The sequence below is a fragment of the Apium graveolens genome, chromosome 2, assembly GCF_009905375.1.
Source record: "Apium graveolens cultivar Ventura chromosome 2, ASM990537v1, whole genome shotgun sequence".
NCBI classification, from domain to species: domain Eukaryota; kingdom Viridiplantae; phylum Streptophyta; class Magnoliopsida; order Apiales; family Apiaceae; genus Apium; species Apium graveolens.
The window spans coordinates 203,102,229-203,124,371 of NC_133648.1; the positions used below are offsets into that span (position 1 = coordinate 203,102,229).

Here is a 22,143-nt window from a genome sequence, read left to right on the forward strand (position 1 = left end):
TAATTCGAATTTTCTTAGTATTATTCTTAAAATTCTGAAAAGCGTGTGTCTTATTATTATTTTAAATGGCTCTCAATTTCCAAATTGTCGCGCATAATCAGGTTGGTTATTTTAATCCAAGAAAATGTGATGTGGAAAAATTTAAGCCATGGATTAGATTTTTAAATGACCATTCGATTGTTAGCTCTGCTATTAAATCAAATGTGATTTTAAACGTCGATCTACTTAGACTGATTTGCACAACCTCTACTGTGGCCAATGATTCAAAATCTTTTTCATTCACCGTCGCAAACACACAGTATGTAGTTGATGAAACAGTCGTCAATCGTGCGTTAAATTTTCCACTAGACAATTTCTGTAATTTACCCTCTGAAAATGATATCACAAATTTTTTCCATGCTATTCACTATCAGGGGGTGATCAATTTAACCAAACTTTCTAAATCCAATTTGGTGTCTGAATGGGATATTTTCTTCGATACACTTTCCAAAGTGTTTGCCAACTGCACAAAATCCAATTTTCATAACATCACTTCCACTCTGCAGTATATTGGTCTTGCGGTTGTTTACAATCAAAGGATCAATTTTGGCAAACTACTTTTTCCCATTTTCTTGAGACGTCTAACTTCTGCTTTACGTGATCATTCTACAAATCGTAGGGTATCATGTTACTATGCTCGTTTTCTCATGCTTATAGCAGATCATCTTCTCACACCTGAACACAAAGCCCTTTTTGCTAACTCTGCAGTAACCGAACCCCCTCCAGTTAGCAAAAAGATTTACACTCGTCAAGACACAACCTTCAAATTCATGCAAGTTCCAGTACTTGTATCTGCTTTCATGGCCACTTATATTCCTTTACCTATTTTCAATCTTCCCGGTCATGAACAGCAACCTCAACCTCCAGTGGTTCAAGCCACCCAGGCTCCTCCAACATCAGATGCTCTTCCATTACAGGTAGTAATTCCTCACTCTCACTCCCTTCCTACTTCTGTTGAAAGACCCCCAGTGGTTGATAGAGCTGACCATGAAGTTGTAGAACCACAGCTTCAATCCCAGGTCATAGAGCCAAACACAAAGTCACATTCTATCTCAACCTCTCCCCCACTGTCTAAAATGTTACCCAGAAGATTACTAGAAAGTAGTACATTGTTAAATATGAGTGAACCCTCAGCTCTGCCTCCTCCTAAGAAAAGAAGAACATATTCTGAGGCATCTGAAAGCCCATCCTTGTCCTCCCAACAGGACATGGACTTTGAAATGGCCAATGAACAGTTACTAGAGGCATTCTCTCAACAGGATGCATCTATTGAAATTCGCCATAGGGTCATGGCATCTTGTACTGAGTCAAGCACAATTCCATTACTCACAATGGAACCATACACTTCCCCAGATCATACTCAGGACACAGAGCGAGGAGTGCACGTAGAGTCGGTTACAGTGCCTGCCATAGTTACGACAGAAGAGCAGTCACATGCTTCAGAGGGAAAATCTGACTCTCCGCCATCCTTAATAGAGTCATTTTCTCCCCTCCCAGATCAAACACCTCTGGCTCCCTCACGGGATTCTCCACTCGCAGATTTATCTGGAGAAAGTGGAGGGCAACTCGGTCAATCTATCCCTGAAGCAATTCAGACATCTATTTCACATGAAATGATAGGTTTGACTGAGGATCGGGACTCGCGAATTCCCATTGCACCACCACTGACCTCTCTTGAAGAGGCTAGGGTGATTTTTACTGCAGGTACAGAAGAACAGCAACAGGAAGACTCCTCACGAGTAATTATATTGAGAGAAACACAAGCACGTGAGGTGAGTGAACCAAACATGAGTGAAATTCAGGTGAGAGCACACACAGACACAGATACTCAAAACCTGTTAGCTCAAATTGCTGCTCTAAAAGAAGAACTTGCTAAAAGCCAAGCTGAAGCTCAAGCATTCAAGGCACAAGTGGTTAAACGGTCTTCTTCTTCCACCTCTGTCAACAATCAGCTGGCAATCATAAGGAATGACATCTCAGATCTCAAGACCACTGTAATACCAAAGCTCAATTCCATTCAGGACACTCCAACTTTATCAGCTGATGACATATCCAACTTCTGCTCTCTACATACAAGAATGACTTCTCTTGAAGACCTCGTTGAGATGAATCATTCACTGGACTCCTCAAGATTTCTAAAGATAGAGACGGGCATGGAACATCTCAATGAAGGGATGAAGCACCTATATTTCATGATCAAGAATTTTCATTGCCCTAATGAAGAACAAAGAACTTATTTTGAAGGACCGTCTGGTGGAGGATCAGGCTCTGGAGGTAATGGAGGTTCCAAAGGAAGGTCAGAAGAGGATCCCTCAACTAAGGGGGAGAAGAAAGGGAGTAGTGCCAAAGGGAAGGAAAAAGATACCTCTGGTGGAGACAAAGGAAAGGCTGATGATGTCTACTACAGTGGAGAATAGGATGACTTTGATATTTTTGACATTCCCACTGAACCAGTTCAGGAAGATAAAGATGGTTTATTTGAAGCTGAAGAGGAAAGTGATTTTGGAGAATGGGAAGAAGAAGCTCAAGTGGATCCTCTGTTTGAAAAAGAATTTCAGAAGGAGCAGTCAGAGATGAAAAGAAAAGAAGCTGAACTCAAGAAGGTCTCTCAGATCATTGACATGAGGAAAGACATTCAAAGAACAGAAACTCTTCAAAAGCAACGTCTTCATGACATTAAGGCTCAAGAAAGGAGAAGAGATGTCAGACTAAAGATTGGTGAAAAATGGGATGAAGCTAGGAGAGTACTTGATATGCCTCAGCTGAGCACTAAAAATGATAGGCAGTTCTTACATCTTCTTGACAAGCTGGAAATCTCAAATCCTAACAATGACATGTACATGAATGCTATCAAGACTGAAGTCTCAAGGATCACAGCTGCTTTTGATAGATCCCTAAATGAGATGAGCATTTTTGTATATTGTCAGAGTGAAGGATCATTCAAGGTGTCACTTCATCTGTTCGAGAATCGTTCTTTGTCAGAGATTTGGGTTCTTCTCAACAAGGTCAAAAGAAGCTCAGAATTGAATGAAGTTCTTCGAGAAAGGCTCAAAGAGTTTGCCAGCAGGGCTAGTCCTCAAGTGGTCAACAATCCTCATCAGGTGAGATTCTTTAAGTCTGATTGTCTTCAAATCTGTCAGCTAGATGTACAATCTCTTAAAGACTACTCAGCTAAGCATCTGGTCTGGATGGAACATCATTTAAGAACTGCTGGATACTCATCCATGTTGAAGACTCAAGCTGCTGATTTGATTCAAGCTTATTGTGAAAAGAATATTAAAAGGTACAATCAGATCAAGAATAAGCTGAAGTCAATTGGAGTTCAACCAGTCAGACCAGCAAGCTTCACTTCAGAAAAGGATCGTGTCTTTGACAAGGAATTGCTTCAAGATTTAGAAGAAGCTGAAGTCAGAAGAGAAGACAACTGAAGTCAATTAGCTCAAAACTCAATGTAATATGATTAGAGCTTTATGAATCAAGATAGTCTAATGTAGTTATATGTTCAGGCTAGAGGAACATCTATCTTGTATTCACTTGTAAATTTCATTTGGAATCTGGAAAATGTTAAATATAATCCAGAACTTTTCTGCTATTTACTTTACATTACTGTTTATATCTTTTTCTTATTTGTTAGTTGAGTTATCCTCTAGGTATTTGTTGTTATTGTCTAACAAGCAAATAGGGGGAGATTGAAAGGCATATGTCATAGCCTATTCGTTTATTCGAGGATTTAACTCAACTCAAATAAGAATGTAATAAGTAAATAGTGGATCTATCATCAGAGAGATCTCACAAAGTAACATCTGTCAAAGGATAAAGAAACCTGCAGACTTGAAGATTCACTGGAAGAAGTTCAAGAATTTGATCATGCCTCAGTGATATAAATCAAGATCGTGGATTTAATCAAGTGACAGAGATCTCGTCAGGGTATCATTTATTACAAGGATTTAATCAGAGTATCAAAGTCAAGACATGAAGAAACGTCACGAAAGTTAGTCACTCATGAACCAGACAGTACATCGAGTGTCAGCATTGAAGTGGCGGAATTGATTCATAAGTCTCAGTGATTTTAAGAAGATTGTCAGAAGAATGGATGCTGCTCAGGGTTAGTATTAATTCTCTATTAATTAATTAAGTCATATAATTTAATTAAGAAAATAAATTATATCTGCAAAGATTAATTTATTGATTAATTGAATTAAATTGATTAATTAATTTAGAATTAATATTGAGGATTTACAAGATTTTAATTGGTTTAAAATCTGCTTAAATTCAAAACAAGACAATTCATTTGAACTAGTATGACAATCGGTATGACAATTAATAGTCATACCGAAAGTCATGCCAATACATTTAATTGTCTTATTAGAATTTCTGTTTAGATTAAAATCTGTTATTAATTCAGCAAGACAATTTATCTGAACTAATATGACAATCGGTATGACAATCAATAGTCATACCGAAAGTCTTGCTAGCTCATTTTAATTGTCTTACTAGTTGTAAAGATTGTCACACCGAGTCTTACTGAGAAAAAGGATTGTCATACCAGATCAATTAACATTCGGCTGTTTGATAAAAAGAAGCAGAAGTCTGTTACAAACAAATAGCAATCTTACAGAACAAAAACTCAAGAACAAAAGAAAAAGGAGCAGAAAAATATTTCATCTCATCTGCAACTTCAAGATCAATTTCTAGATTGTAAAGTTAAATCCAATCAACTAGAAATACTTATCTTGTTCTTGTGTATCAATCTAGCGGATTAAAATCCCTAGAACTTAATCTCAAATCGCATTTAGCATTTGATCTTTTAATTACAAAAATAGAAAAAGTTCATGTCGAATTTATTCTAGATTTGTAATAATTGATTTGAGATTAATCCCTTGTAACCGATACCGTAGTTGTAACACCTTTCAAGTTTAATAAAAGTTTTATTTAACTTGAATTTTGTTTCACAATTTTATTCCGCATTTTATTCGATTAAACGGTATTGTTTGCATTCAACCCCCCTTCTACAAACAAATTGGGACCTAACACAGCTCTCGTGATATTTGTTCATCACTGAGAGGTAACAGTTTCATACTGTAACAGAGTTTATTGTTTCAATAAAGTTTGTTTTCTGTTACTTAAGTTCTTAAAGTTCGATTTGAGTGTACTATTCACTGTATTCATCCCCTCTACAGTGTGTGTGTGACCTAACAAATGAACCTCAACAGCCAGGTGCCATTGGTATACTTGCCAATCATGAGTGCACCACAGGTAAGTGAGGTAAATACTTCTATAACTCCTACTACTTCCAACCCCACTGTTTCTTTGCCTTCTAGTGTGGCTATGGAACCTGTGTCTCTATCCAAACAGGCTCCTACCAAAGCCACCAAATCTAAAGTTTCCAAAGTCAAGTCAAAGAAACCTACCTCTGTTGTTTCTCAAAAGACAACAGTTGTAACAACTACCATAAACCCTGAAGGGAGTGAACAGGGTGTGAGTGGTGAGGGGAGGGGTGAACATCAAAAAGCCCCCAGGATAAGGTGGGAGAGGTGAGTGGTACCCAAACCAGCCAAGCCACAGTCTCTCAAAAGACTGTGGTGGTTCAAAAGGAGTCCAGCACATCCCTAGTTGCATCCTCCCAAAAGGATGTAACTATTGAAAATAGTCCCCAACCAGGGACACAGAACAAAAGAGGGAGGGACACTGAAGCCACACATTCACCATTTAAAGCCTTTTCAAGGAAGAAGAAGGCCAAAACCCTAGTTTCCACACAAGGGACACACACAGCACAGATACATCCACCAGTATCTGTGCCTTCTCAAATTCAGCTTGATGTGATTCCAACAAATGTGGAATCACAGCCCCATTCTCTCAATATAGAAACACACCATTCATCAAACTCTCCAACACCCTCTCTGGATGTGGATATGATATTCACATCAATTCCTGATTCTCCCTCATTAAAACTCAGGGAGGAGCCCCACTCAAAACCTGATGATCATCATCTTTTAGATGATTTGTTGGATCATCATCCAATTCTTTCAGATGTAGTTGAAGAATCTGTGTTACCTCACTTAAAATCAATCCACACAGATTCAACAATTATATCACTTTCTATATCTACATCTTTTCCTTCCTCAACGGATATCTCTCATCCGTTGACAAGTGGTTGTTCTTCAACGGATAAGCTTAACAGCAGTTATCCGTTGATACCATCAGTTTCTACTTCAACGGATACTCCCTATCCGTTGATGGTCTCTACACACTTAACAGAAACAATTCCAACTGTAGAGGACATGGCAACTGTACAATCTCTTTTAGGTTTGAGGGAAGGGAGTGATCTTTTGAGTGAGAGGCTGGGTTGCTCCCAGGCAAAAGGAGAGGTTGAGAGTCACCAAATGCATGCTATTTCTTCCAGCATGGCAAAAGTGAGTGAGAGGAGTGCCACCTTAGAAGGTGAAGGTGAGGGTGTGAGGGTGTGTGTGAGCCAGGGGGAGCCCCTGATGCAAGAACAGAGAGAAATTGAGAGAAAGGCAGGTACAGAAGCTATAAGGGTGGATCCAGTCATTGCTAGTGAGTTAATGAAAGTGGATGATGCAGATAAGGAAAGACAATTTCAGCAACATTACAAAGCTGTCATTGATAACATTTCCTTGGATGTTGACACTTTTACTCACCCTGTTTCAGCCTATCATTTATTGGCTGCACAGGGCAATGTGGAGGCAGAACAGACACTACACATTATACACACTTCAGAATCTCTTCTCAGAGACAAAGCTGCTGTCAACAGGCTGCCTTCTCAAGCTGGTGAGCCATCTGAAGAATTTGGAGTAAATTCTAATGATGATGACTCTAATTCTTTGAATGAGAGCATGAACTTAGGGGGAGTAGCAGGCCCAAGTTCTGTTCCTGATCTTCCTGCATGGGCATGGGAAAAACCATCAACACCAGGAGAGTTTGGTGTCACTTTGGTCAGACAAGTCATGACAATTCAGCAGGCCCTTCAGGAGACTCAGGATGCTGGTACCAAGGCAATTCTTCAAGCTCATCTGGACTCTCTGCATCTCTTGCAGTTGCAGCATTACCAGCAAAATCTAAGTGTGGATGAGCTTAAGCTGGACATTGCTGATCTGAAATCCTACAATGCTGAGAAATTGGATTCACTTATACTCTATGGTACTATGCAAGATTTGTTGGGGAGACTGAGGAAAGCATCTGATGCTGACAAGAGGCTGGCCAGATTGGAAGATAGGGTTCAAATCATTGAAGACTCTATGGTCACCATTCTTCAGAATCAACAAACTCAAACAAATCTACTCATACAGCTGGCACAAGCACAAGGCTTGACCCCTACCCTTGATGATAACAAAAAGGGGGAGAATAAAAGGGAAGGGGAAGGAGAGCCATCTACAACAGTTCAGATTTCTCAAGTGCTAGTTCCTGTCATCACAACTTCTCCAACTATTCAAGTCAAAGGAAAGCTAGATGGAATTGATCTAATCCAGATAGCAGCAGCTGAATTGCAAGTCAAAGAGCAAAGGAAGAAGATTGATGAAAAGATGCAACTAATATTTGGTTCTACAACTTCTCAATCACAATCTGTGAAGCATAGCACAAAAGTGGAATCAATTATTATGGAACTCAAGCCAGTAGGGAGGCATAAGGATGGAGAAACTTCTTCCAAAGATCTGCAACCTATGGTTCTCAAGCCCAACAACAGATCCAATAAGGACTCTACAAAGAATCCTCTAAAAGAGGTGGATTTTCCTCTTCCAAAAGCTGATGAGGACAAGCTTTTAGGTAGAAGTATTGCATATCTCAAAGAGACCATGGATGAGGCTATAAGGAGAAACATGGCTATTATCTTCAGAGAGGGAAAGAGCATATGTGTGATGCAAGGACATCCCAAATTCTCAATAGCCAAGAGGGAAGAAACCAAAAGGTTGAAGGAAGAAGCCAAACAGCTAAAGGCTGACAAAAGAGCACAAGCAAGGCTTGAAAAACAGCTAAAGTCAAGTAAGGCTGAGGAACAAAAAGAAATTGAAGACAAAGGTGAAGATGAAGCTATGGGGGACATGGTTGGTACTGAGATGGAGGAAAGAAGTAAGGAAGAATGGCAGAAAGGGAAAAGAAAGAAGGTCAATGCAAAGAGAAAGAAGGTAGATAAGACTGAAGAAACCCAATCAATATCCAAACCACTACCCTCTATTCCTGAACCAATTGTACCTGACCCCTTCATGAATATTCATGGTGAAACAATCATTCCCAAGGAGGAACCAATTGATTGGGACACCATCAAATTGCCCACCTTCCTAACCTCTTCTCCACCATCAAAGAAGCAGAAAAGAAGAATCAAATCAACACCCTCTAAAGCCTCAATCAAATTCACACAGAAGCCTAAGCCTAAACCTCAAACCTCTAAAGATGATTATGTTCACATCTGTGACATAAAAGAATTTTCAAATATTGAACTCTATCTGGATGAGCTGGAGGATGTAAGGGGAATAGCTGCCTACAGACAGCTACCTGAGAGACTAGTGTTCAAATACAAATTAGCTGGGGAAAGAATATGGCCTCTTCACAGAATTCTGAATGAAGGCTACTCTACCTTGATTAGAGTCTACTCAGCCATACAGAAGGATTCTGGCTTTACCAGGACTGCCAAGACTGAGATTCTCAACAAGATTGCAAACATAAGGAAAACTTGGAGGGAGCCAAATGCCTTGCCTAGAACTTTACTCATTCAAGAAAGAGGAATTATAATTCACAAATCACCTCATTGGTTGATGGAGTTCAGAGACAACAAAGGAGTCAGAAGATTTTTCAGAATTGAAGATCAGCTAAAGATTGCCAGTAATGAAACTCTCAAGGATATGCAATCTAAGTTAGATATCAACGAAGAAGATGAAGCTGAATTCTACAGACAACTTCAACTTCAAATAGAGGAGAATGACAGGAGGCTAGGAAAGAAAACCAGGGATCAAAGGAAAAGAAAGTAATTTGCTCAGGCTAAAGGAGCACCCTTGGAAACAATGTAATTCTTCAATTCCATCTCAGCATATACATTTTTGTAGCAATTTTGAATTTCTACTTTGTTACAGTTTATATATTTGTTAAGTATTTTGTTATCATCAAGCTAAACCCAAATTTATGCCTACAGTTCTAGTAGACATAAATAGGGGGAGACTGTTAGGAATATGTGTATTAGTTTGATGATAAGTTAAGCAAAACACTTAAGTAGAAATCTAGTGTTTGTAGCCTCAACGGATAAGACCATCTTGGCTATCCGTTGAAGGAGTAGCTTTACTTAGCAATAAGTTTAGTATTATAGCACATTTCACTCTCTGGTATCAAGCTGTAATTCTTAGATGTTGTTAGGAAATAATCAGTCATGTTGACTACTAATGGATGTACAAATAGGAGGGCTAATTGTAAATATTTCATGCCTTGTAATTTTGTATAAGTGAAGAAGTGTCAACGGATATTGAAGACCTTCAACGGATAAGAAACAATGCTTCAACGGATAATATCCATCAACGGATAAATGCTTCAACGGATAATATCCATCAACGGATAAGTGCTTCAACGGATAAAGACTTCAACTGATAATGTATCAACGGATAAAACTTCAACGGATAAAGCCTCAACGGATAAGGCATCAACGGATGAAAGCTTCAACGAATGCTTAGTTCATTAGCAGTTGATAGTGACAATTCACAAGCTGACAGAGGCACATGGATTGACAGAGACATACTAGAATGTGGAAGCCTCTAGGAGGAATCAAGAAAATGCATCATTTCCATTCTGATGCAAACAAGGAAGTATTCAAAGATTTACAGATTACTCTAGATTGCATTGGATAGAGAAATGAAGAAGAAACATGTGAAGAATCTTTTCAATTATATTTTACAGTTTGTCTTCACTTGTAAACTTGGTGATATATAAACCAAGTAGCAGCTAGTAATTAGATATGAATTTTCCTTGAGCTGTTTAGAAATATCAAAAGAGAAAATCATCTAGTTTGTACTAGGAAGCAGCTGTGATTTAATTTTTTGAATCACAGATTTTCTGAAATAACACATCTCTGGTGGAACAACAAATCCACCAGAAAAGTTTTTTTTAAGTTCTTTGTGTTCATTACATTTGTGTTTGAATATATATCTGTCTGCATCAGCTTCAAGAAATTCACACACATTTGATCACTCAAACACTTAGCCTTAGAAACTGCTCAAAATTTGAAAAAGTTTTGAGATTTACATTCAACCAACCTTCTGTAAATCTCATTGTTAGTCCACTGGGAATAACAGAAAATATCTTAATATTATTATTTAAATAATATTCCCATAAGGGTGATCCTTATAAAAATAATCGAGGTAGGAGTTTTAAAACTCATAATTGAAATGAATATTAAATAACCAAAGATATACTTATACGAAAGTAGGATCTTTATTTGAATAATCAAAAGTGAGTTTGATTATTGACACATTATTCTTTAAATAAAATAAAGAATAATAATTAGTAAATAATCGGAGTCATAAGTCCTCGAATGAATATTCAAATAATAATATTCATTAAATAAAATAAACGGAGTCATACGTCCTCGAATGAATATTCAAAATAATATTCATTAATAAAATAGACGGAGTCATAAGCCCTCGAATGAATATTCAAAATAATATTCATTAATAAAATAAAGTTATCGAATAAACCTTATTCGATTCATAGTTTTGAAAACTATATCTATAAATATATATATATAATATACTCGGAAACATCGACTCCCGGTTTTAGAAAATGTTCACCTTTGGTTCCCTTATACTAAGGGTATACGCAACTACTGCTTATCTCTAGCATAGGTATTATGCAACTTATAAGCAATTGAATCAACAATATATATCAAGATTACGAAACAGACATGCATATATACCATATCACATGCTCCAATATATCGCAAGATTTGCTAATTAACCACCATGCATCTATCACAAGATAATGCATATACATATATATACATCACAACAACAGTATAACGGGTAGAAAACTTGTATGAGTGTTCCCGGATAGACTTAAGCTTAGAGTGGGTCCGATAATCTATGAACAACAACATTAGTCGGAATTAAACCCCGGTTGCTTAAGAAACTAGACTTTAACCAATTGAACCCTAACGTTCGCTTATGGTCACTCTTACGCTTAACGAATCACATAAGTCGTTCGAGTACCCTCGTCTCCACCATTTTTAATAAATTATCCATTAAGAATTTTAAGGCGATTCTTTCGCGAGTACTCTACCAACTGCCTAATCCACTTTACATAATTGTTTCATACTCCAATTAGTCATTTAAGGGCCTTAACCAAGGTCTCAAAGTAAAGTGAGGGGTAAAGGTTCGTTCGTGAAACGCCGTTACTTAAAACGGTCGTTTCTCCTAAACCGTAAATCGGATCTAAGCGAACCACATACCAAAATGAAGCTTACGACATGCTCTTGCTAAACATGGCAAATTTAAAATATTGGTCAGTGAGTTATCTGTTCCGAGATTCATGTACAACAGTCTAAGGAAAACGGGCATTATGACGGCTATATTTACGAGTTTTCCAAGTTTCTCACTACACCAAAACCTCACCAAACAACCCACAATTATTAACACATCAAAACCTCTGTAAGTCATATGTCATAGACCTATTTGTATATTCGAGGATTCAACTCAACTCAAATAAGAATGTAATAAGTAAATAGTGGATCTACCGTCAGAGAGATCTCGCAAAGTAATATCTGTCAAAGGATTCAGAGACAAGGTTCATCTACAGACTTGAGGAATTAATTCACTGGAAGAAGTTCAAGAAATTGATCATGCCTCAGTGATATAAGTCAAGATCGTGGATTTAATCAAGTGACAGAGATCTCGTCAGAGTATCAATTAATTACAAGGATTTAATCTGAAGAAAATCAAAGTGTCAAAGTCAAGACATGAAGAAACGTCACGGAAGTTAGTCACTCATGAACCAGACAGTACATCGAGTGTCAACGTTGAAGTGATGGAATTGATTCATAATTTTCAGTGATTTTCAGAAGATTTGCAGAAGAATGGTTGCTGCTCAAGACTAGAATTAATTCTCTATTAATTAATTAAGTCATCTAATTTAATTAAGAAAATAAATTATATCTGCGAAGAATAATTTATTTATTAATTAAATTAATTGATTAATTAATTCTGAATTAATTCTAGGAATTTTAGGAATTTTCAGAAGCTTAATTGGATTAAATTCAAGCATTAAATCAGCAAGACAATTGAAAATGAACTAGCATGACAATCAGGATTGTCATACCGATTGTCATGCTAGGCCATTTTCCATTGTCATACCGAAAGTTACTCTAGGAGGATGATTGTCTTGCTAGTTCATTCTGATTGTCATGCTAGTTCATTCTGATTGTCATGCTAGTTCATTCAGATTGTCTTGCTAGTTCATTCAATTGTCCTACCGAAAGTCTTGCCAGCTATAGGATTGTCATGCCAAGTCAATTCTATTGGTTTTGTTGATTTAAATAGAAGCAGAGAAGCAGCATATCATTTAATCATCTCAATCAAATACAAGAACAAAAGAAAGCAGCCGCCTTTGAAATATATCATTCTTCTCTGCAGAAATTCAAGATCAATTTCTAGTTTGTTAATGTTAAATCCAAACCACTAGAATTATTTATCTTGTTCTTGTGTATCAATCTAGCGGATTAAAATCCCTAGAACTTAATCTCAAATCGCGTTTAGCATTTGATTCTAATTATTGCAAAAATAGAAAAAGTTCATGTCGAATTTATTCTAGATTTGTGATAATTGATTTGAGATTAATACCTTGTAATCGATACAGTTGTTGTAACACCTTTCAAGTTTAATAATATTTTTATTTAACTTGAATTTTGTTTCACATTTTTTATTCCGCATTTAATTCGATTATTTGGTACTGTTTGTATTCAACCCCCCCTTCTACAAACACATTGGGACCCAACAATTGGTATCAGAGCCTTCTGATTAACGAACAAATCAAGATCCTAGACTTTTGTGATTTTTCAACTCCTTGAATTTTTATTTATTCAAAAATTCATAATGACTTCACATAAAGTTGGAACCGTTAAAATTCCACAATTTGATAAAGAGAATTATATCATGTGGAAGAAGAAGATGCTATTATTTTTACAAGTTGCAAATCCCAAATATTCAAACTTGTTAAAGAAGGGTATAAAAACTCCGATGGTTATTGAACCGGAGGTAATAATAGATGGTGTGGTGACTACTGAAGCTAGAACCTATCCAAAAGAGCCTGAAGATTTTACTCCTGCTGAGAAGGAAGAAGCCTCCTTGGATGCCAGCCTTCAATTAATATTAATTGATTCCCTTGATCCCTTGATGAACAGACATGTGATGAACTGTAAAAATTCTAAACACATGTGGGAAACTATTGAGGTGATTAATGAAGGCACAGAGGAAGTTAGGGAGAACAAGTTGGAAATCCTAACCTCTGAATATGAACATTTCAAATCAAATCCAGGAGAAGGAATTACTGAAGTGTTTGAGAGGTACAATGCGTTGATCAACAACCTGAACATCAATGGAAAGTATTATTCAATCAGGGAGGTCAACAAAAAGTTCCTTGTAACACTGCCAGCTCATCTTGAACATAGAATCACTGCCATTAGAGAAGCTAGAGATCTGAGTGAGATTTCTTTGGACAGGCTCTATGGAGTGTTAAAAACTTATGAGTTGGAGCAGATTCAACAGAAGGAAGTCTACGGGAAGGATAGAATGGTCAGCACACCTACTGCACTTGTAGCTGAAGGTCAACAACAACAGCAATCTCAACAATTGGAGAGAATGGTACAGTATTCCAAGGCTGAGGAAAATATGTTAGTAGCAGAATATGATCCTCCTACTACAAATCAATCAAGTGATGATTTTTATTCCTTGGAAGAGCTGGAGCAATTGGAAGACGAGTCAATGGCCCAAATTGTCAAGAGATTCTCCCATGTCAGATTCAAGAGGAATCCCAAGCTGAAGTACAAGTCCAACTACAACAAATTCCAGAAAGGTGGATCTTCATCCTCTAACACCAGCAGTGGTGGATACCAAACAGGGATGGTTGATCGGGGCACCATTAGATGCTATAACTGCAATGAGTTGGGACACTTTGCCACAGAATGTAGGAAGCCAAAGCAAGTAAGAAAGAACTCTGAAAGGGCTTATCTGGCAAAGGGAAGAAGCTGGGATGATACTGACAGTGAAGATGAAGATGAAGGAAATCTTGCTCTTATGGCTATTGATGGAAAAGCTTCATCGTCAAGAATAGAGGTAAAACTTTCTGATGCTGAAATGGTTTATCATCTAAGAGGTAACTTAGATTGTGCACGTCGTGATAATGAACTGTTAAGTTTACAGATCACAGACCTTGAGAAAGAGGTCAATGAATTAAGACTTGTGCACATTAATCAAGACAAATTAAAAGAACAGGTATCTTTTCTAAAGAATAGAGTTGACTGTTACAGAAAACTCGAAACTATTCTCAAAGACAAGATCACCGGTCTTGAGACTAAGGTTAGAGCCTACTTCAATTCTTGTTCGAAGGCTAAAGAGTTCTACAGTAAGCAAGCTGTTAATCAAACATCTGGAATAGGTTATGATTACAATGCTGCTATTGGAGAATTAGGCATAAACTCCCCTCCTCATGTCTGTGCTAAAGGGAGGGAAGTACCACATGTGCTTAAGGGTGTTGATGAACCCCTCTATAAAGCATCAATTGCTGAACCATTTGATGCAACCTCTTCTATTATTCAAGAAGAAATACGTGCTGAAGATCATGCTTATGAGAAGATTGTTTCCAAGTCAAGTGAGTCGAAAGTTCCAGTCAAAGTTGTGAAAGCAACTGAGACTAACTCAGACACACATGAGTTGGATAACAATAATGCCATGTCTACCATGCATAAATTGCCTGCTGTTAATCACTCTCATAAAGCATGTGGTGTTGCTAATTGTATGTCTTGTGCTTTTAATATGATGTATGCTTATTTTAATGGTAAGTATGTGTCTAATGATAAGACTACTCCTCGTCAGCATGTGAATAACAAGAAGCATGATAGGTCTAAGACTGCTAGTCCTTCTAAGGCTAGAAAGGAGACATTTGTGCCTAAGCTTAAACAGAAATTTGTTAAGGCTGTTTACAAGGTCAAATGTTCAGTCATTGAGAATGTTGAGATCGTTAAAATTAAAAATGTTGTTTTGTCTGACAAAGGACAGTTCTACAAGTATGCCGGGCCCAACCAAGTTTGGGTTCCGAAGAAGGTCTAATCCATTTGTAGTGCAGGGCATTAAACAAGTATAACCGGTAGTGTGGATTCTTGACAGTGGATCATCAAGACATATGACCGGAGATAGAGCCCTGCTATCAAATGTGGTTGAGAAAGCTGGCCCCCTGGTTACCTTTGGAGATAACAGCAAAGGTTTATCTGAGGGATATGGCTGTTTGCAAGCTGGGAATGTTATCATTGTAATTTTGTATATTGTGCTAGGTTATTATCAGGAAGCAGTATCTAACATATAGCAACAGTGACGAGACTTGAGAATATTACGACATATCAGGCACCTGCTTCACATTACACTTGGAATTGTACTCTAGTAAGATGTGTACAAGTGTACTCCTGATTTGTGAGTTAAAAGAGGAAGTTAGTGCACCACAGTTCATGGACTTTGCAGCTGTAGATCTATTGGACTATGCAATCTCTTCTTCACAATCTCACTTCAGGTTGGTATGAACTAGTATACTGCTCAAGCAATCGTCAAGGACATGGTATGGCACTCTAACAGAAGTTATAATTTTATATGAACTAGTAGAGTCGTCATATTTATAACTATCTTATCACTAAGCACAAACATATTGTTTTATATGTGCAGTGGTATATTGTTAATGCAACATAACAATTAGTATCTAAAGTACTTGACAAGTATCGGTCAATGATATGTTGTTAACATTATGTTGCAGATATTTGTAAGCTTTTGACATGAATGAGAATTACTTAGACTTTACCCTAAGTGATCAATGTTTTATCAAAAACTCATTCATATTGAAAAACAAAATTAAACTTCTTTCTACATTAGTGATTTCTTATTTCATGTAAAATCTTTTGAAATCACTATTGTAAATCATTTTCTCTCTATTACCATATGTTCTATGATACAGGTTCAGTCTCCAATGACTTTCTTTCATTGACAGTCATGAGGTTGAAAACCCACAACGTCTATCCCAGACTGTAAAGACAAACACAAAAACAGAACCAACCAACACTCTCTTACCACTAAATGTAGTATGAATGAGCGTGAGGGAGATAGTGCCTAGCGCACCACATAAGGAAGGTTCTGTAGTCAACCCAGTAGCTCTGTCTCCTACATAGATGAGTAGTATTTAAACCGAGACAACTGCTAGCCCCCATACATCTTCTCAAAAAGATGTAATGGTTGAAAAGGCACAAAATCAGTTACTAGATTCATTCTCTCAACAGGGTGCATCTATTGAATTTTGCCTGTCGGCCAAGGTATCCGATGTAGTGTCACCACTTCAAACATAATCAATTCTTGATGCACAAGGAGAGGTTACACACACAAAGGATGAGTTGACGGAAACAAGAGTTTCGACCATTTTAAGGTCAGATTCGATTGTTCAAGGTTCGTTAGTGGACCAATTGCCTTTACAGGTGTTAGGAGAGGATACTGATCCAAAAGCCATATGTCAGTGGTCAGTGTCTACCTCCCCAGGCTTAAATCCCCTGGATGCATCTGCGGATAGTGGATCTGACATAGGTGCAGATCGGCAACTTGTTGACAATGATTCAGATATTACCTGATAAGTCACAAGGAAATGTCTTCACAGACATTAGAAGGGAACTTTGATCCTTATGCTAAATTTGTTGGATCATTGTTTACCTTCCCAGAATTCAAATCTGGAACCCTAAAAGGGAAACTAGCAACTTGTAGATTATGACTCAGATTTATCTGACGAGTTTAACAAGGATGGGGATTTGTGAACTCCCATTGCACCACCTGTGACCTCCTTAAAGGATGGCTAAGGTGATTTTCCTTGCAGGTACAGCTGGATTATGGAGCTATGAGAGAAGAGTGATACACTTGTGAGATTGAGTGTAAACACGAGTGGAGAGAAGAGTGAAACACATGTGAGGTACACTAAAACACAATCACACACTCACAGTGAGGAAGAAAAAGAAACTACTTGTTATTTCTTTTCCAACCAAGTGAAATATGAGAACTCCTTCAGACGACGGCATACATTCCTTCTTTAAGGGGGAGATAAAAGCTTAAGTAATAGTTTGGAGGATTCATCAACTAAGGGGGAGAAATAGCAGGGAGGAAGAAAAAGATCCTACATGTACACTACACCACACCATTGTTGTTTCTAACTACGGATCCTATTGTACGGGAGAGGTGGTAAACACAAGGTGATTTCCTAGTAAGGGAAGAAGCTGTTAGGGGAGTACCATTGGTTTTTATATGCGGATCCTATTGTACGGGAGAGGTGGTAAAACGAAGGTGATCTTCTTTAATCAGTTGATTCTCATAGGGGGAGAAGCAAGAGATATGGGCTTCTCAACAGGGAAATGTGGTTGTACAAATGAAGATGAAACTACTTGAAGATATGTTCAGTCTAGAGGAACATCTACTTGGAATCTGGAAAATGTTAAATCTCATCCAGAAATTTTCTGCTATTTACTTTGCATGTATATTTATATCTTTTTCTTATTTGTTAGTTGAGTTATCCTCTAGGTATTTGTGTGTTATTGTCTAACAAACAAATAGGGGGAGATTGTAAGTCATATGTCATAGACCTATTTGTATATTCGAGGATTCAACTCAACTCAAATAAGAATGTAATAAGTAAATAGTGGATCTACCGTCAGAGAGATCTCGCAAAGTAATATCTGTCAAAGGATTCAGAGACAAGGTTCATCTACAGACTTGAGGAATTAATTCACTGGAAGAAGTTCAAGAAATTGATCATGCCTCAGTGATATAAGTCAAGATCGTGGATTTAATCAAGTGACAGAGATCTCGTCAGAGTATCAATTAATTACAAGGATTTAATCTGAAGAAAATCAAAGTGTCAAAGTCAAGACATGAAGAAACGTCACGGAAGTTAGTCACTCATGAACCAGACAGTACATCGAGTGTCAACGTTGAAGTGATGGAATTGATTCATAATTTTCAGTGATTTTCAGAAGATTTGCAGAAGAATGGTTGCTGCTCAAGACTAGAATTAATTCTCTATTAATTAATTAAGTCATCTAATTTAATTAAGAAAATAAATTATATCTGCGAAGAATAATTTATTTATTAATTAAATTAATTGATTAATTAATTCTGAATTAATTCTAGGAATTTTAGGAATTTTCAGAAGCTTAATTGGATTAAATTCAAGCATTAAATCAGCAAGACAATTGAAAATGAACTAGCATGACAATCAGGATTGTCATACCGATTGTCATGCTAGGCCATTTTCCATTGTCATACCGAAAGTTACTCTAGGAGGATGATTGTCTTGCTAGTTCATTCTGATTGTCATGCTAGTTCATTCTGATTGTCATGCTAGTTCATTCAGATTGTCTTGCTAGTTCATTCAATTGTCCTACCGAAAGTCTTGCCAGCTATAGGATTGTCATGCCAAGTCAATTCTATTGGTTTTGTTGATTTAAATAGAAGCAGAGAAGCAGCATATCATTTAATCATCTCAATCAAATACAAGAACAAAAGAAAGCAGCCGCCTTTGAAATATATCATTCTTCTCTGCAGAAATTCAAGATCAATTTCTAGTTTGTTAATGTTAAATCCAAACCACTAGAATTATTTATCTTGTTCTTGTGTATCAATCTAGCGGATTAAAATCCCTAGAACTTAATCTCAAATCGCGTTTAGCATTTGATTCTAATTATTGCAAAAATAGAAAAAGTTCATGTCGAATTTATTCTAGATTTGTGATAATTGATTTGAGATTAATACCTTGTAATCGATACAGTTGTTGTAACACCTTTCAAGTTTAATAATATTTTTATTTAACTTGAATTTTGTTTCACATTTTTTATTCCGCATTTAATTCGATTATTTGGTACTGTTTGTATTCAACCCCCCCTTCTACAAACACATTGGGACCCAACAACCTCAACTACATAATACTATACCAGTCCTTATTCTCCAGATTCTTCATCTCAACCAACCACAATCAAGTTCTATTAACTATAACAAGATTCATTCACCAAATCACTCCAATTTCAAATTAAACTACTAATAATCAAAGATCATGCTTCTCATTTTGAAAACCAAACATCAAACTCACTAATAGTAAAATTAAAGGCTATGGTTTGAAGTTTATACCTTCCTTGGTAGGTGTTAAGTTGCTAGGAAGCCTTAGTGAGCCTCCTACAAGCTTGATCTTTCCAAAGAAATCAAGAACACAAAGTTAGGCTTTGAAATTTCTAAAAGTATGATTGAAAGAACTATACAAATGAGGGTCTTACCATGCTTATTTGGACGATACTTGTGAACAAGAGTTGTAGGCCATCTCAATACCTTTCCAACGAGATATAGAACACAACATTTGAGTGAGTATTGAAGGAGATATGACAATTTCAAGTTGCTGGGTTTATTTTGGCCGAGAGCTTCTCTTCATGGGAGCAAAGTCAAATTTTTAATTTTTGTGTTATGATATTTTGCTTGGTTGATTTCCTTTTTGGCTTGGCAAATTTTGATCTTTTACCATGGTAACTTTTGCATGGCCAAGAATCAACAAACAACACACTTCTTTTTGTCATGCTTATGTCACCATGCTTGTGTCACCTTTTTAACACATGTCCTTTCCTTGTGGTTTGATGATGTCACAATCCTTGGCTTCTTGTACAAGCTTGTCTCTTGGTCGCTTATTTGTTTTACGGTTCGCTTAACTTTCGTTCTTGTTCGTCGTTTGAGAGATCATATCTGGGATCTTATTACTTGGGTTCCCCTAAACCTTTCTCAATATTTTATATTCCTTTTATGATCCTCTCTTATAATCCTTGAATTTAAATCCTTTTAATCATGTTACCTTATACACATTTCTTTCGGTATCTGGTGGATTTTCGGGAAAAATAAAAGTATCCGGATTCGAATTCTAACGACCTTTACATACACTCATTTACTTTATGGAATACTAATATGATCTTAGAATTTCCATAAAAGTACTCTTTTATAGCGTGGTCTGATAATTTTTCTTAATCAGCATCATCAATAAAAGTTACTATTTATCCGTGTTTCAAAAATTCCAAAAATTGGGTTATTACAAATATGTTTGCACATAATATGTCATTTCATGTTAACCAACCTGTGCATGATAATTATGCAATTATGAATGGTTTTCAAAGCCTGTTAGGTCCAAAAATACATACAGAGGGGGCGTGAATGTATGTTTTTTGTTTTTCGTTAATTAATTGCAACGGAAAATAAACCTCGAAAACGAAATAAACAAACACTAAGAGATTCACGGAATAATTCTTTTTATTAAAAAATTAAACCGTAAAGGTTTGCTTACAACTCCGAATATAAATAATTCAAAGCAACAAATATAGAGAGAACCAAAATAATAGCAATCAATTTTGGGTTCTATCTATCACCCTAAAAATTCAAAGTTTCTATCAAAAGATTTTAAATACAATCAAGAGAGTTTTAAATAATGAGTGTTACAAATTTGTAAGGCTTTAGTGGTGTGAAATAAATTGGGCAGCACTTCTCTCCTTAATTTCAATAAATGAAATCAACCCACTCTACGAGAAAAATTCTGCAGAGCTTTAATGGTGTTTTTCTAAGAAAATGTTGAAACCAATCTGTTGAAAAATTGGTTTTGTAGTGATAGAATTGAAGGAGAGATAAAGAAACTACGTGGCTTAATAATATCCCAGTATTTTGAATTTGAACAGCTACACTTTATTTCTGTGGCGATGAGGGGTGAGAGTATAAGTTGTGTGGCGAAGAGTATAAGTTGTGTGGCGACAACAGGTAGGAGAGAGAGAGACTGAGTCGCAATACACAAAACAACACAGCCGCCTTTGCCTTGTTCTAATTCGCCTATGGAGATCCTTCTATGGAGATAGAAACACACACTACATGTTTCTTCCTTTATTTCTTTTGTTTGAATAAACAAAAGCAGCACAACATGCATGCAGCTCGGTCAACATGCAATACAGGAGGAAGCTGTTGTTTACTTATTGAATCAATTGATTCATTTCTTTGTTTTTGTTCCGTGGTCCCGCACAGATTGCTTTCTCTGCCACACAAAAGGAATGCACAGCTTCACTTGATTACTTTTAATTCGTTATGTACCACATACATGCATACGTTTATTTGTTCAATCACCCACAACACTCACCCTGCCAATTTATTTCATGTACATTTGATTTCCGGTTTGTTTGATTTCTGAGTACAACTCCTGGCTGGAAAAACTAATAATTCAGAAAAAATAAAATACAAGTTTGATTTTAAAATAAATAAATAAATAAAGTTTTTGATTTTATTTATTTATTTAATTAAACTTCAAACATTTATTTTATTTATCCAAAACTAAATATTGATATTAATTAAATAAATAAATGATATGAGTTTCATTTATTCATTTAATAAAAATCAATCTTTAATTATTTATTTTAAAATCAAATGTGATTTTAAATTTAATAAATAAATGATTAATTTTCATTTATTCATTCAATAAAAATCAGTCAATGATTTAAAAATAAATCATGTATCTGCAGGCCTCCTAATCTCCATGATTTGTACCTCAAAATATTTCCAGATTCCTCGAGTACAAAAACCAACTTAACAATGTTCCTAAAAATAATACTATGTTTCCTTTCACGGATCACTGACGTCTCGTGCACGGGTCTTGTTCACAGAAGACTAGTTCCGCTCTCAGGCCTTCGTATTATACCCGTATAAACCACTGTTAAGTTTTCTACCAAATATAACCAACTACACTAGAAATCCTTGAGGTCTTCACACTGATTCTGACAATTGCTTCGAATGACTCCAACCTTATTCCTCCGATGCCTGAACA

At 36.5% G+C, this 22,143-nt stretch overlaps 1 long non-coding RNA gene across 1 annotated transcript in view; it reads right to left on the minus strand.

Annotated features, from left to right (window-relative positions):
* Nucleotides 1-19,705, minus strand: part of LOC141706147 (uncharacterized) — an 83,052-nt gene extending 63,347 nt beyond the window's left edge. The window contains exons 1-2 of the long non-coding RNA XR_012568672.1: nt 19,583-19,705; nt 19,440-19,497 (exon numbers count right to left, since the gene is read on the minus strand). This is a non-coding gene — a long non-coding RNA (uncharacterized LOC141706147). The remainder of the gene's footprint in view (nt 1-19,439; nt 19,498-19,582) is intronic.
* Nucleotides 19,706-22,143: the final 2,438 nt, after the last annotated feature.